This window comes from Pinus tabuliformis, chromosome J (genome assembly GCF_031772625.1).
Source record: "Pinus tabuliformis cultivar Carrire ecotype Pingquan chromosome J, CPIR1, whole genome shotgun sequence".
In the NCBI taxonomy this organism is placed as follows: domain Eukaryota; kingdom Viridiplantae; phylum Streptophyta; class Pinopsida; order Pinales; family Pinaceae; genus Pinus; species Pinus tabuliformis.
This window is the reverse complement of record NC_142295.1, coordinates 1024250262-1024266112: the sequence shown is the minus strand read 5'-3', so window position 1 is coordinate 1024266112 and position 15851 is coordinate 1024250262. Positions and strand designations below refer to the sequence as shown.

General features: G+C 36.3%; 1 pseudogene; it reads right to left on the bottom strand.

The window, feature by feature from the left end:
- LOC149230346 (plant intracellular Ras-group-related LRR protein 4-like) overlaps positions 1–9007 on the bottom strand; it is a 53661-nt pseudogene extending 44654 nt beyond the window's left edge.
- Positions 9008–15851: the final 6844 nt, after the last annotated feature.

Sequence of the window (15851 nt, the reverse complement as noted above, 5' to 3'; positions counted from 1 at the left end):
ATGGATGTGTGCAAGAATCAAATGGTCAAGGAGAAATTGTTTTTCATCTTCAACCCTCTTAGTATCACAAAGGTGATAGACTCTTTCATTCCAATGTGTTTTGGGAATTCACGAATTCCCATTCACTTTGAAGCTCATGAGAATTAGTTCTTATCTAGGAAAATTCATTTTCTTCTTAGCACTTGTTAAGACAAAAATATAATTCTGGTTATAATTTGGGTTGATGAGATCCTTATAATACCCTAGTTTCCTTTTCCCCTCTAACTCTTTATCCTCCCACGCCTTATCCTTAAATTTGGAAGTAATAACATATTAAATATTATTCTTATTCTACAAGATGATCTCCTCCTTTAACCCTAATGGTATAAAACTTATCCATAAATTTGGAAGTAATAATATTTTTAATGTTATGCTTATTCTCCAAGATGATCCCCTCTTTTACCCCCAACGGTCTAGCCAATACTATAATAGGCATCCTTATGGCAGCCTTGCTTGAGTGAGAGGTGGGGCTTTAGATAGAGTTAGAAGCAATTTTGGAGAACCTCTTGGCTTCCATGTTGTATAGCTTCTTCTTATAAATGATATACCTATTACTATTATTATTGTTTTGGAATGAAAGTATGGGAATCTTTGGAGTACTTCTCCATATTTTTTGGATGGTAAATTAGGTAAACTATTAGGCTTAATTATGGGACAATTCCCTAAGGAAATCTAAGAGAGATGAATCCATGATCAACAACAATATCAAAGAAATTCATATTTAGCTCTAAACCACTTGAGTTAATCCTTGAAGTTTTTTTTTTCAAATTATTTTATTTTATTTTATTAATTTAAAAATTAATTTAATTTTTTATATTTATATAATAGATAATTTGGTTATACTATTGAATTTTAACTTTCCCTTTTCCTATTTTTCCTTTTTATTATTTATGAATTAAGTATTATATAAAATGAATATATTTATTATGAAATAAGTAAAAATATTATCATTAAAATAACATAAGTAAATAAAATTAATGATAATAGTATAATGAAAAATTCACCAATAATATTTATTTATTACTATTATAAAATTTTAGACACATTTAAAATAAATATATAATTTGATTTGACAATTGGGTTATTTGTGGTGGTTCAGAAAAATGGTTGTTATTTGGCCTACCTAAGCTCAATTCCTTGCTAGTTATATGATGATGAGAAATATTATTCTAATGGCTACATGCTTACGAATATTATTGTATTGACCCTCACTCTCAATGAAGAGGGAATAATTTTCCTTAAAAAAATATAATTTGATTTAATATAATAATATTGATAATAATAATAGAATGAATAATATTATTTAATTAAAATAATAATTTATTTTTTTATTGATCAAAATAGATTCTATTATCTAATTAAAAGATTACATTCGATTTTCCATTTTTTCCCTGATCTCTAGGCTCCACTCTAACTGGATTTGTAAGCCAGTAGAGATATATGAAAAAAAAAAAAAGTAAAATGCCATGCACTATAACTGCAACTCAAGCCAGAAAAAATTCACTAGAAAACATCAAGAATACAAACAAAACCAACCATCATCATAAATTTCTTAGATGAAGTGTGCCTTGTTGACATCTAAGGGGTCTGGGGATGAATTCCATCATGAGCATGGTGTTTGAAGTGATTAATTCTTCCTTCAATTCGATGTAGCCACTCCATCGCTCCTCGTTGGATACCTTAGATAGAATCCATCTTGTCTATCATCACCCACTAATTATGCTACATGTCATTTAGAAAAGTGATTAAATCATTTCTATCATCAAGCCACTACTATTGCATCTCTCCTAGATCTACCATGGCATCTGAAGATGATTAACAATACATTCCAAGGAGGGAAGGGTTGCCACTAGCCCAAATTCTTGGGAAACCTCTCCATCTGAAGCACCATCATTCCCTCCCTCGGAGTTCTTAGCCACCGCTCTACCAACCTGAGCTTTCATATCACTACAGGGAGCCCCACCACGTCTATCCTGACCCCTTTCGTGAAGCATTTCACGCTTGCAAGTAAAACACATTAACACCAACCAGGATCCACATTGTCTACCTTGAGAGTCCCCTACCCCCTTAATACCACCACATGAAGACTTCCCATTATAGGGCGAGAGTCTAAAAGATGTCAGATAACCCCACATAATCCCAAATTACTTTTCTCAGTTATAGAAGGAACTAGACACCACCAAATGCTAACCCTCTCAATAACCACCAAAATAATAATGTCCCTCTGGGATAGACTCCTAAACCTTTCTAGACACTAGAATGAGAAAGCCCCTTTGGGCTAGGCCCCTACACAATTCAATTGAAACAACCAACCAAAATAGACGTACATAATACCAAATCAATTAATTTAAGACCACATTAAGCCAAAGGGTGGGAATTGAGACAATAGATATTACTAACCTGCCAAGAGAGCTCATTTAGGTATGGAAACCTATTACAGTGGTGTAATACTCTAGTTTCTCGTCGTGACCTTTTATCTACCAACCATTCGTAAAACTACCACTCTGCTCATTTCCTAGGTCCCAAACCCAACAATTAACACCCTCGCTCGCTAGCAAACCTCCAACCTTGTAACTCAAACTGGCTCCATTGTGAAATGACCACGGGAAAGGGGCATGCACACTCGGCTAGCCTGTACATAGTCCTCTACATTGTCACCAACCTCTTGAGCTCCCATAACCACAATGAACCTAATTCCTTCATGCACCCGTGTAATGTTAGCCTAGTTGTTGAAGTTTCGAGATGTTTGGCCTCCATTGCACCACTTTCCCTCATCCATCATTTCCATTTGACACATATGTTCTTGGAGTGTTAACACCCCCACCATTGAATTTGGATGTCCTTGGGTCTGACACCCCCATTAGGATAAAATAATGATATTTTTTGATACAATAATTTTATTATCATTTATTTTTAATAATTATTTTTATTGTTTAATTATATTTTTGTCATATATTTTAAAAATATAATGGTATTTAATATAGTTTATTTAGATGCTTGTTTATTTATATAATATGAAAATTGAAATTAAATTAAACCATTTTTAATTTTTTTTTGTAAATAAATACATTATATTACATTATGAAAAATAGTAGTACATAATGAAAATAAGACTACATATGGCCATAGACAAAAAAGGGAATTGACTAGGAGATGGCCAGACAACAAAATACAGGGCACATAAAAGATAACATTGGCATTAACAACTGAGAACAGTGATCACAAAACTCGATAGCTACCACCACCTCCGAGTCAATAAATCCATGACACAAAGGGAAAACTTTCCATAACTAACATAAATACTAATATAAATCCAATTGGCTCCAAACCCAGTACCATTCTTCATAACATGAATCTACCAAATAGTGAAAGCCTGAGAACTTCCGAAGCATTGATCCAGAAAGTCATAGATTAGAGAAAGTCGTCTAGAGAACAACCACTATCCTACATGTCCAAAGAGATAGTACCAAACACCCCAGCATCTAACAAAGGAAAAATCCAAGGTTAACATCCAAACTACATGAGAAGAGCGTTCTTCTAACACCAACAATTAATTTCCAAAAGGGAACCAATTATCCAAACATAAATAAACCAAAAGAGAACCAAGAATTCACTACCACCATGAGATATACAAGACCAAACGATTATGATTTCCATAACTAGCCATCAAAAAATGAAGAAAAATTAGGCAACCATAAGAGTCGCTTATTCTGACATAAGCAATGTAGGTTATGGAGTGATAGTAAACGGTGTTCCAACAAGGTCTCCAATAGGGTTTGTGAGATATCCTATAGCTGAATCTAAGAACAAATTATTCTCCACATGACTCAAGCGTGCATCAATGCCATCGATTTTGAATCTAACATTCCTTAATATTCTCTTGATATCCTACAATCCAGAGAAAATGTTATAGTTGTGAATTTTCTTGTCTTTAAATACTGATTGTAGCACAAAATCCATCTACAAATGCATATATAGGGAATTAAAAAATAACAATATTTTTTTGTAAATTTTCCCAGGGTCAGGAACTCGAAGAAAAATGTCATTTCCAACCTTTCACTCTAAGAAATATGGGCATTGCCTAGAATCCTTGGATTCTAGAATCAATATTTCCTTACACTCCTCCAACGGTACATAATTGAAGAAGGATGAAATTGAATCTCCCACAAACATGTGATCCCATATGACTCCAACATGACCAAAACCACCCCTGCAAATCTCCATGTGTTAGCGAGAAGGCATGGTATCTAACACTCAAGAACAAGATATACAACTAATTGAGGAACCTCGCCCAAAAAAACATGTTAAAGGGTGAACCAATGGACTGTAGAGACCTGACTGAAACATAATAATGTTGTTTCCCAAAGACCACAACAAAGGACCCAATGTAAATACTGAGTGCAATTCCTTACACTGTAAAGTCATATACCTCATAATGGCATAGCACTAACAGACACAACCAGGACTAAATGAATAACCCCAAGATAGAGATTGGAGAGATTCAAGTCTCACTAAATACCAATTTTCCCAGATGAAACCCTAAGACACTAGTTTTAAAGTTCCAAACCACTGTGACAGAAAAACACTAAAAAATAATACCCCTAGCCACCAACAGTCGTCACCAAAATGAAGAATACAAGAAACTGTTACTCTAAACCCAGGATATAAATTGAACATCCACCCAGTGAATCAATAAATAATAGGACACATAACATAATGAAAAATTTCTAGGATACCAACAGTCATATACCAACATTGGACATAGATACAAAATACCTTAGAAATTTATCTTCGAAAGAGGCTAATTTGAGAAAACTACCACCAATTCAAATATCAGCGATCGCGCTATAGAGTGTAGGAATATAAAAAAGTACATGGACACTTCACACAAACCGCCGTGAGAAAAAATATTCTAGGAACTAAACGCAGAACCTCCCAAGACTTCCTCCACAACTGAAAATTCAAGAGGAAAATAAAGTACACCAAAATCTATACCATTAAAGTAGAAATTCCCACTATATATCAATAGATTATGCAATAGACTAAAGAAAAATACAAGATCTACTTCTACAACAAACTTTGCGGAAGCTTAATTGAATTGAGCAAGATCAATGAGAACACATATAACTGAGAATGACTAATCAAAAACACATAACACAGAAGAAATAAACTGGGGAAAGCCTCAGCCTAAAACCCCAATCTCTGTATTATCATACAAGTGGAAATCTTGTTCAAGTTACAAAAAAAATCAGCTCTTAAGCTATCCTACTCTCTCTGCAATCAAATAATACAGCTCACAGACTGAAGAGACCTGCTAAAAATAGCATGTCTAAAAATAGCAGTTTTGCCAGTGAGGTCATTAGCCACATTGGGTGAGAGGTGAAACTACTAAATATAGAAAGTTCTAAAAATAGCATTTCTGGGTCCCTTCTTATTTATAGCAGTCCCTAGCCTATCTATAGGAAGTAAAATTAATTTTGGTCTTAACAGTAGTTGGAAAATATTAATTAATTAATTCTCCATGAGCTAATTAGTTAAGGAAAAGAAAACTTGAAGTCTTTGTGAGAACATGCAATTATTTCTCCACTAAAAGGGGAATGTGTCCTTGATTTTCTCCTTTGATTGAGGAATTAAGGATGAGTTCTATATTGAGAGGATCAGTTGACTTATTTTAACTTAGTCAAGTTCAGTTAGATTAATTTAACAAGTTGTTAAATTAATGAGATACAGTTTTTTGATGCTTGCAAGCATGTGACAACTATTATTTTCAGATAACTGTGTATTCAGTCATGGATAACTAATGCATGTCAGTTCTGTTAGAGACCCAGTTGAGATCAGATGTGGGACAATGTGCTATCAGTTGGATGAATATTTTTCCTATAAAGGAAGCTCATCCATGATGAGGATTTATCTCCTTCAGGTTTGTGTAGTTATTTCAGAGGTCAGTGTTGTGTGTGAGGTGAGAATCACACAGGTTGCAGCTGGAGGACCCAGGAAAAACTGTGCATAGAAATAGGAGGCTTGGAGGGTAGAGGAGAAGGTTTGTGAGAAGCCTTTGACTGTCTATGAGCAGCAGAGGGATTGTACTGAGAGCTGGATAGCTTCCGAGCTAAGGCTTTGTGTAATCCGGACATATTTCCACTTGTATGATAATACAGAGATGGGGTTTTAGGCTGGTGCTTTCCCCTGGTTATATCTTTTGTGTTATGTGTGTTTGATTTCTCCATATCAATTATATGTGTTCTTATTGATGTTGCTCATGGTTGATTAAGCTTCTGCTAAATTGTTTGTAGAAGTAGATCAAGTGTTTTGCTTTAGTACATTGCATTACCAGGTTGATCTACAGGTGGGAAATTTCTACATGGTATCAGAGCTAGCTGATTTGTAGAAAAAGTTCTACATGGTATTGGAGCTAGCTGATTTGCAGAAAAATTCTACAAAATTCTACAAATAGACACTATATATGTCCTCCTCAAGCCCTCTAAGCCTCATATTTCCTTGCACAGTTTTTCTTGGGATCTAGTGAAGCCACATCCATGAATTGGCCTCATCACACTCATAAAACCTGAAGAAGTAACTACGCAATCCTCAATGAAAGAATTCCTTCTGCATGTAAGAGATATTCACAATGGAATATTCTAGCAATTGATATTACACTGCTCCTCCATCTGATCTCAACTAGGTCTCTATCTGAATTGACATGCATGACCTATTTATGTGAGAATATTCAGTTATCTGAAGTGCAGTAGTTACATGCATGCATGCATTAACTAACTTAACTCAATTAATTCAACAAACTATTTGAATTAATCTAACTGGACTTGACTCAGTTAACTAAGCCAACTAATTACAACTCAAACTACAACTCATCCTTATCTCTTTAACTAATGGATAAATTCCTCAATTAATGGAGAAACTATTGCATGTCACCACATAGACTTCATGTTTTATTTTCTACAACTAATTAACTCATGGTGAATTAATTAATTATTTTACAAACAGTTGCTAAGATCAAATTCAAATTTTTACTTTTCTATTTTAGTTTAGGGACTAACAAAAATAGGAAGGTATCCCGAAATGCTATTTATAGCAGTACTAAATTTAGCACTTCTATATTTAGCATTTCTTGTTGCTATTTTCAACACTCCCTCTCAACAAGAAAGGGATTATCAGTAACCCCAATCCTATCTCTGTGGAACTTGAACTTGCATTTTGACAATGCCTTAGTTAAAATATATGCATCATGTTCCTCGGTCGAAACATACAGCAACAACATGATCCTCTTGACTACACAGTCTTGAAGATGGTGATACCGAATATCAATGTGCTTGGACCTGTCATGAAAAATTGGAATCTCAGAGAGTTTGATACAACTCTGATTATCACAGTAGATCATTGTAGGATCCATCCTCTGATCAAACAATCCCACTAGAGTCTTTCGCATCCAAATGGCTTCACATGCAACCTGACTAGCATCCATGTTTTTAGACTCTGCTGAGCTAAGTTCAACTGATATCTGCTTCCTGTTGTACCAGGAAACTACAATTGAACAAAGGTTGAAGATTCCCATAGAAGTGCTCTTCTGGTTTGATGGACTCCCTACCCAATCCACATCTATGAAGCCCTGAAGCTTCACTCCCTCTATTCATTTGTACCACAATTCGAACTGAGATGTGCCTCTAAGGTATCTCAGCACATGCTTCACTTCCTTCCAAAATAGCTTGGTAGGCTGAACCATAGCTTGACTCAGTTGGTTCACTGCAAAGCATAAGTTGGGTCATGTGTTCACCATATACATAAGTGAACCCACCAGCTGTCGATAAATAATAGCAGCTACTACCTCACCTGAAGTAGCATCCTCCTTCCTCTAGTTCCCAACTAGAGGAGTCTACATGGTCTTACACTTCTCCATGTGAAAGCACCTGATTATCTTATTGGCATACTTGCCTTGAGACACAAATACTTCACCATCTTTCTACCACACCTCCATGCCTAGAAAGTAGTGCATAAGACCCATGTCTTTCATTTCAAACCCTCTTGCAAGGTCCTCCTTGCAAGACTATATCAGCTGATCATCACTTGTCAAAATAAAATCATCGACATAAAGAACAATGATCAATGGTTTACCTTCTACCCTGATGTGGTAAAGGTTTGCATTTGTTTCACTCTTAGTGATTCCCAACCCGGTGAAATAGTTGTCGATCCTAGTGTACCAAGCACGGGGTGCTTGCTTCAGCCCATACAAAGCCCTCTTGAGTCTGCACACATGCAACTCACAATTGAAGGTCTCAAAACCCTCTGGCTACTCAATGTACACCTCCTCCCCAATCTTCCCATTGAGGAATGTTGTCTTTGCATCCATCTGGTGGATCTTCCACCCCATCTGAGCTGATAGTGCCAACATCGGTCTAATCAATGAGTACCTTGATATGGGAGCAAAGGTCTCATCGTAGTCAATCCCCTCAACCTATGAGAAACCTCGGGCAACAAACCTTGCCTTATGTTTCTCAACAGTGCCTGCTTTACCTTGTAAAGCCATCTAGAACTCACCACTGACTTACCCTAAGGTCTTGGGACAATATCCCACACACTGGTATGAATGATAGAGTTGTACTCCTCTACCATCACATCAACCCAGATTGGTTGCTGCACTGCCTCCTTGAATGAAGAAGGTCTGGTATCTACACACTCCCCAACCAGGGCCATGTACCCAGTGTACCGTCGATGACCTCCTCTGTCTGCGCTGAGAAGATGGTTGTCCCACATTCTCCCGTGCATCCAACATCAGCCTGTCAGCTTCCCTTGAGTGTTTCAGCCCATCTCTGGAAGTCTCATCATGAGTGGACATCTCCACTCCCAGATCCTCTGAATGCGGCTGCTTTGCATCAATCTGAGGCTCCTCCTCCTTAGGACCTGAAATTTCCTCCTCTGTATGCAACTTGAGCTCCCTCTCAAGTGATAAGCGCATGGATTTCTACTCGTTTAACTTCAGATCCCTGCGTACCACTGTCCTCTCAGTGGTAGGTAGGTACACCCAATAGTTGTGGGGTGTATCCATGTACCCCACAAGTATTCCAAACTTAGCTGTTGGGTCTAGCTTCTTCCTGGCATCTTTAGTCACATGACAGTAAATTGATGATCCAAAGATTCAGAAGTGACTTACATCAGGTTGCTTCCTGGAAAAGGCCTCCATAGGTGTCTTCATTCCCAGTATACGGTGCGGGCTTTTGTTTTGCAAGTATACTGGTGTATTGCATGGCTCAGCCCACAAATGTAGTGGTGGGCTTTGGTCATGCAACATTGCTCGAGCTGCTCCCACAATTGATCCATTCTTCCTTTCAGCCACCCCATTCTGCTATGGGTTATGAGATGCCATTAACTCCCATTTAATTCCTTCTGCAATGTAGAAGTCTTTAAACTGTTGGGAGACATACTCTTCACCATTGTCGCTACATAAGGATTTTATTTTCTTTCTAGGTTCTTTCTCTACCAACGCTTTCAACTTACAAAACTTCAAGAAGGTCTGATCCTTTTTGCATAAAGTAGATCCAGCATCTATGAGAAAAATCATCAATAAAAATAACATAGTACCTTTGTTTAGCAGTGGAGACTGTAGAGAAGGGTCCACAAACATCTGAGTGAACTCGTTCTAGAATTGCTCTAGCTCTATTGTCTCGATCTAGAAAGGAATATTTCACATACTTACCCAAGGTACAACCTTTGCATGTATTCCTCTACTCAAGTTTTCCCTTGGGTAATCTGATAGAAATCTGCTGCATGATTTTTAGGGCTCCATGGTGCAAGTGGCCCAGTCTTCTATGCCATAGCTTGCCAACATCTTGGCTCAACACCATCTCAGCTTTGGAACTCAATGCAACACAGTCGTCTACCTCCAGCTTGTAGAGATTCTTAACTCAAATCCCAATTCGCTTTGTCTGTCCAGTACCGATATGCCTCAGGAATACCTTTCCTTTACTAAAGACTACATCATAGCCTTTATCTTCTAACATAGCGATAGACACAAGATTCTTCTTTAGACCTAGTACATACTTTACATCAGTCAGGGTGAGGGGAGCTCCATGCTCCCTCTGAAACACAACCGTAACTTCACCTGAAACATGGTACTTTCCATCATCACCCATCTCGATCCGCATCTGGAGATCCTTCTCCTCCAAGGTACTGAAAAGGTTCTTCTCACCTGACATGTGGAATGAAGCTCCACTGTCTAGGTTCCACACACATCCCACCATGGATGAAACCATGCATGCGATAAGAGGGAAATCCAACTCAAACTGTGAGGCCAGTGCCTCACCATCAGACCCCTTCGAGGAACCCTTCTTGGATTTCTTCTATGGACAATTTGTAGCATAATGGCCCACTTCATGACAATGAAAGCATCACACTTTCGATTTGTCAATCTTCTTCCCACCATGGGAAGAAATGGATTTGGGATGGGATGCCTTCCATTTCCCTTTCCTTGCCTTACTCGCTAAGGCTAGATTTTCCTCATCATCTTGCTTCGATGAGGATCCATCTCTAGTGCTTCTTCTTATTTCCTCCTGCATGAAATCTGACCAAATTCATTCCCAATTTGGTAGTTTTTCTCTTCCATTAACTGAGTCTTGGTAGCTATGCCAGCTCTTAGGAAGACCAAGGAGTGCAAGACTCACCATTTCATCATCAGCAGTCGTGATCCCTACACTTCCAAGCTCATCCCTGCAGGTGGTGAGCTTGTTCAGATATGTAGAGATCGTGTCACCCTTTTCACACTTGATCTTACGAAGCTTGTCTTTTAGCGCTAGCTTCCTCTAATCATTGTTGTTTTGATATAGATATTTCAATTTTTCCACATCAAAAATGGTGTCTCCTTCCCATGGAGGCTCGAGACAATATGGTCTCGAACTCCCTCCAAGAGGATTCTCCTTGCCCTAGCCACACATTTCTTCCATTCCACCAATTGAGTAGCATCAGTCGGCTTGGGGACTTCTTGATCAAAGAAGTCCTTTAGACCATTATCCTCTAATACTTCTTCCATGCGATCCTTCTAGGCTATATAATTCAAGCTTCCATAAAGGGCATACTCGAGTCTTAAACCACTGAACGCCATTGTTGAAATTGAGATGTGATAAGAACTCGATTTCTATATTCAGGAACCACAAAATTTGAACTTCTCCCTTCTTGTATATTGTTCTTCTCCTTTGATCACCTTTGCTCTGATACCATGTAGAAATTCCCACTATAGATCAATAGATTATGCAATAGACTAGAGTAAAAAACAAGATCTACTTCTACAACAAACTTTGCAGAAGCTTAATCGAATTGAGTAAGATCAATGAGAACACATATAACTGAGAATGAGAAATCAATCACACATAACATGGAAGAAATGACCTGGTGAAAGACTCAAACTAAAACCCCAATCTCTGTATTATAATACAAGTGGAAATCTTGTTCAAGTTATAAAAAGAATCAGCTCTCAAGATATCTTGCTCTCTCTGCAATCAAACAATACATCTCACAGACTGAATAGACACTGTATATGTCCTCTTCAAGCCCTCCAAGCCTCCTATTTCCTTGTGCAGTTTTTCTTCGGTCTAATGAAGCCACATGTGTGAATTGGCCTCATCACACTCACAAAACCTGAAGAAGTAACTACACAATCCTCAAGGAAAGAACTCCTTTTGCATGCAAGAGATATTCACAATGGAATATTCTAGCAACTAATAGTACATTGCCCCTCCATCTAATCTCAATTGGGTCTCTGTCAACTGACATGCATGAGTTATTTATGAGAGAATAATCAGTTATCTGAAGTGTAGTAGTTACATGCATGCATGCATTAACTAACTAAACTCACTATGAATTCAACAAATTGTTTGAATTAATCTAACTGGACTTGACTCAGTTAACTGAGCCAACTAATTACAACTCAAATTACAACTCATCCTTATCTCTTTAACTGATGGATAAATTCCTCAATTCATGGAGAAACTGTTGCATGTCCCCACATAGACTTCATGTTTGATTTTCTACAAATAATTAACTCATGGTGAATTAATCAATTATTTTACAAACGACTGCTAAGATCAAATTCGAATTTTTTACTTCTCTATTTTAGTTCAGGGACTAACTAAAATAGAAGGTATCTCAAAATGCTATTTATAGCAGTACTAAATTTAGCACTTATGTATTTAGCATTTCTTGTTGATATTTTCAACAATTAAAACCTTGCAATCAACCTTCATAAAACCATAAGCATGGAGGTGGGTGGTTCACCTCACCTCCACTGCAACACACAATTTTTGTTAACCACCCCATGCACATGTATTTAACATGAAATAACTCCTTATGTAAGGGACGAGTCCACCCTCTATTGCCATGACATGTGATGTGTTGTGAATGACAAATGTCTTTCCTCATTTTCCCCTCCAAAGGCTAGTTAATGCCACCCCATCGGGGATAAATGATTTTCAACACACACGTATGTATCTCTCTCTCTCTCTCTCTCTCTCTCTCTCTCTATATATATATATATATATATATATATATATATATATATATATATATATATATAATATAAAGATAGAATATGAAAAACATCATTTAAAGAATGAAAATAGTTAAATTCTCATGTCTAGACCTAGCAAGTTTCCCCGTGATGTGAAACTAAAAATTAAATAAAAACGCATTTTTGAAAATATAGCCTTTTGTTTTAGTGGTGGTAGTTTCTTTAGCTTCATTCAAACACTAAGATGACTCTTTTAATTTATTTGCTTTTATAAGGATCTTCTTTTAACGTTGTCATCGAAATGTTGCATTTTGTTGTTATAAAATGTGTGGTTTGCTTGAAAAAATATTTTTCAAATTTATTAAGTATTTCATTATTATTATTATTATTATTATAAACATAATTCTGGGTATTACCTACCTTTATCATCAAATATGAGATATGTGAGTTCTTCCTTTATCAATGATTTAAGATTAACTTAATTGTGAAGTTATTTTTAAAAAAATATTTCATATGTTACATAAATAAAATGGGTTATTGTTTAAACCTCAGTAAGAGAGAGAGAAAGAAATTGTGTAGTGGTTTAACATTGTTTGTTGTTTTATGTGTACACTTCAGCCACCATTAGAGACAAAAAAGTTGTAGTGGTTCTTCATATTTAAAAAAAAATTGGAAGGAAGTTGTGTAGTGGTTTAACATTGTCTGATGTTTTGTGTGAAAACTCTATTCGTCACCTAGGACAAAAAAGTTGAAATATGAAAGTTAAATTTTGTGTTATTGAAATATATAAATATAATTGTATTTATAATTTTTCAAAAATAATTTCTAAATTTTTTGAAGTTAATTTGTTTTGAATAAAATATTTTTTATTAATGATAGTGACGATGAGCAATATCCACCTAGAAATAAATTGATCTATCAAACCTTAATAAATGTAAAAAAATATAGTACATTCACTTTTACAAAAAGTGAATTACAAATGCAACCTTCATACATATAATTTTGGAAATCTTAATCAAAGAATAAAAGATAATTCCATGAAAAATAACATTAGAACAAAATTATGGAGAGTATGCAGACTAATGGAAAATGTCAGATCAAGAAATAGGGGAATAACACTTATATCTATATGAGGGTCTTTACCATTATTCATTAGCCCAAATCCATAAATGGGAGGATCGTGACTGAATTACATTATCTCCCATATGTTTGAAGATTATGGGTGTGAATCCATGTAGTTTTGGATATGGTTTAAGTTTGGATGTATAAATGTTGGATGAAATTCTTGGTTGGGGTCAAACTTTTGTGGGTATAGGAGGGGGTTTACATAGTTGAGTGGTATGGGCTGTACAAGAAATGAAATGAAATAAAAGAAAGTAAATGGAATACACACTAAGAAATATAGTAGAGAGAAGAAGAATATAGTGAAAACCTAACTTCAATTAATAAATAGAAGAACAAAATATTGTAGAACACAAACTTGCTAGAATGGTGGTAGTTATCTCTGAAAAAAGAGAGATGGCGACTATGCATATTTGTAAAAAGGGCTACAAAATATTGAAAGAATAGTCTTTTAACATAAACAAATAACCTTAAAGGTCCAATAGTGTAACTATAGAAGATGAAATGCTAAAAGGTTTGCGGGGCCTAAGATGGTTAGCTTGTACACCAAATTCTCAGGGGAATAACTTTCTGCATCCAAAATCTATTAGGGGCACACAATAGCTCATTGGAAATAACTATTTGAGCACTACAAATTTTGGTTGGTACCAAGGTATGACCATGTCTAGGGGATGCCATGAAAACCAAAACCCTTGAATTACCAAAAAACATCATTTAGGGCCTCAAAACGACCCTAAAAATTTGGGACTCAAAAATCATAGAAGGATTTCCAAGAAGATAAAGAACCATTGAGACTGTGTAAGAGGTGGGTGGACACTGTTATCCACCTGGAAATACCCTACCAACTTAGGAGGAAATGGTCTCCATTTAATCAACTTCCCTCAGTAGATGGGGAAACTTATGTTGAATTTGGTTTCACGTGAGTCACTTTCCCACTTTCCTTGGTGTAGAATTTACTCTGCTTTGTTGACCTATAAGAGTTGTATGTGTTGTTGACATGTATTTTTTTTCTTGAATCCCATGATTCAATCCATTGAAGCTTATTCAATGCAGAAAGGATTGAGTTCTATGGGGGCCAATTGTTTGGCTACCTGAAGGTATCCAATAGAGGTGAAAAATACGGTCAAACCAACTCCACATTAAATGTTGGGTGTAGGCCAAGGAAATAAGGAATAGTCATTTCAAAATGATTTTCTCCCATAGCATTAATGAATGTGTAAGGCCCATATTGGAGTGGTCTGAGCATCTTATGGGGGCCTTTGAAGAACTGTTTCTATAAATGTAACCACACCTTATCACTAACCTAAAACTTACGTGGAACCATGTGCTATTCATGCCAAAACTTGTACTTACTGGAATTCTACAAGATATCATGGGCTTCTTGTTGGAGTTGTTGGATATCGTGGGCTTATTTTTGGAGTCATTTGTGAGCTAGTATGCTATGGGAGAAATATTGATGTAGGGAGGAAGGCCTATATACCATCATTTTGAAATGTTTCATGGGGAAATTATCAACTATCCTACCTATGATAAGGTGCTCTATTCCCTGTTACAATTCATCAAAAAGTGGAAAAATTATCTGAAGGGAGTCAATCATCTACATAGATAACTAGTTTCTATAGTACCTGCAAGCCTAGAGTAAGTAACAAAAGACCAAACATAACAAGTTTATTGGGCTTTATATTAGTTTGATTTAGTTATCAAGTACAACAAGGGAATCATAAAAAAGTTGGATGACATGCTTTAAAGGCCACCCACATCAAATATGACCTGTTTGGGAAATATGGTGCACATGGAGCCTTTCACTAATGATATATACAAAGTGGAATATACAAAGGAAAATGACTTCAAGGTGCTCCAATAGTATAAGAGTTAGGGTCATGTAGGCAATGGAGATAGCATAATTGACTAGCATTTCCATAATGGCTTGCTCTCTAGGTTGGAAAATTTATTTCTTCCTAAAGGTGAGTAACTACTGCTAATTAAAGAGGATCACCCCTCCAAGGTTGTAGGGAATTTTGATGGAAGGAAGATAGTTGCCAACTTACAAAGGTATTTGTACTTGCCCATGATGCAATATGATGTAGCTAGGTTCATAAGAGGATGTAAGCTTTTGTTGTACTACAAAGTCTAGTAACAAGAAATATGCTATATGTCATCCCTTACTTGTACAGACTCACAC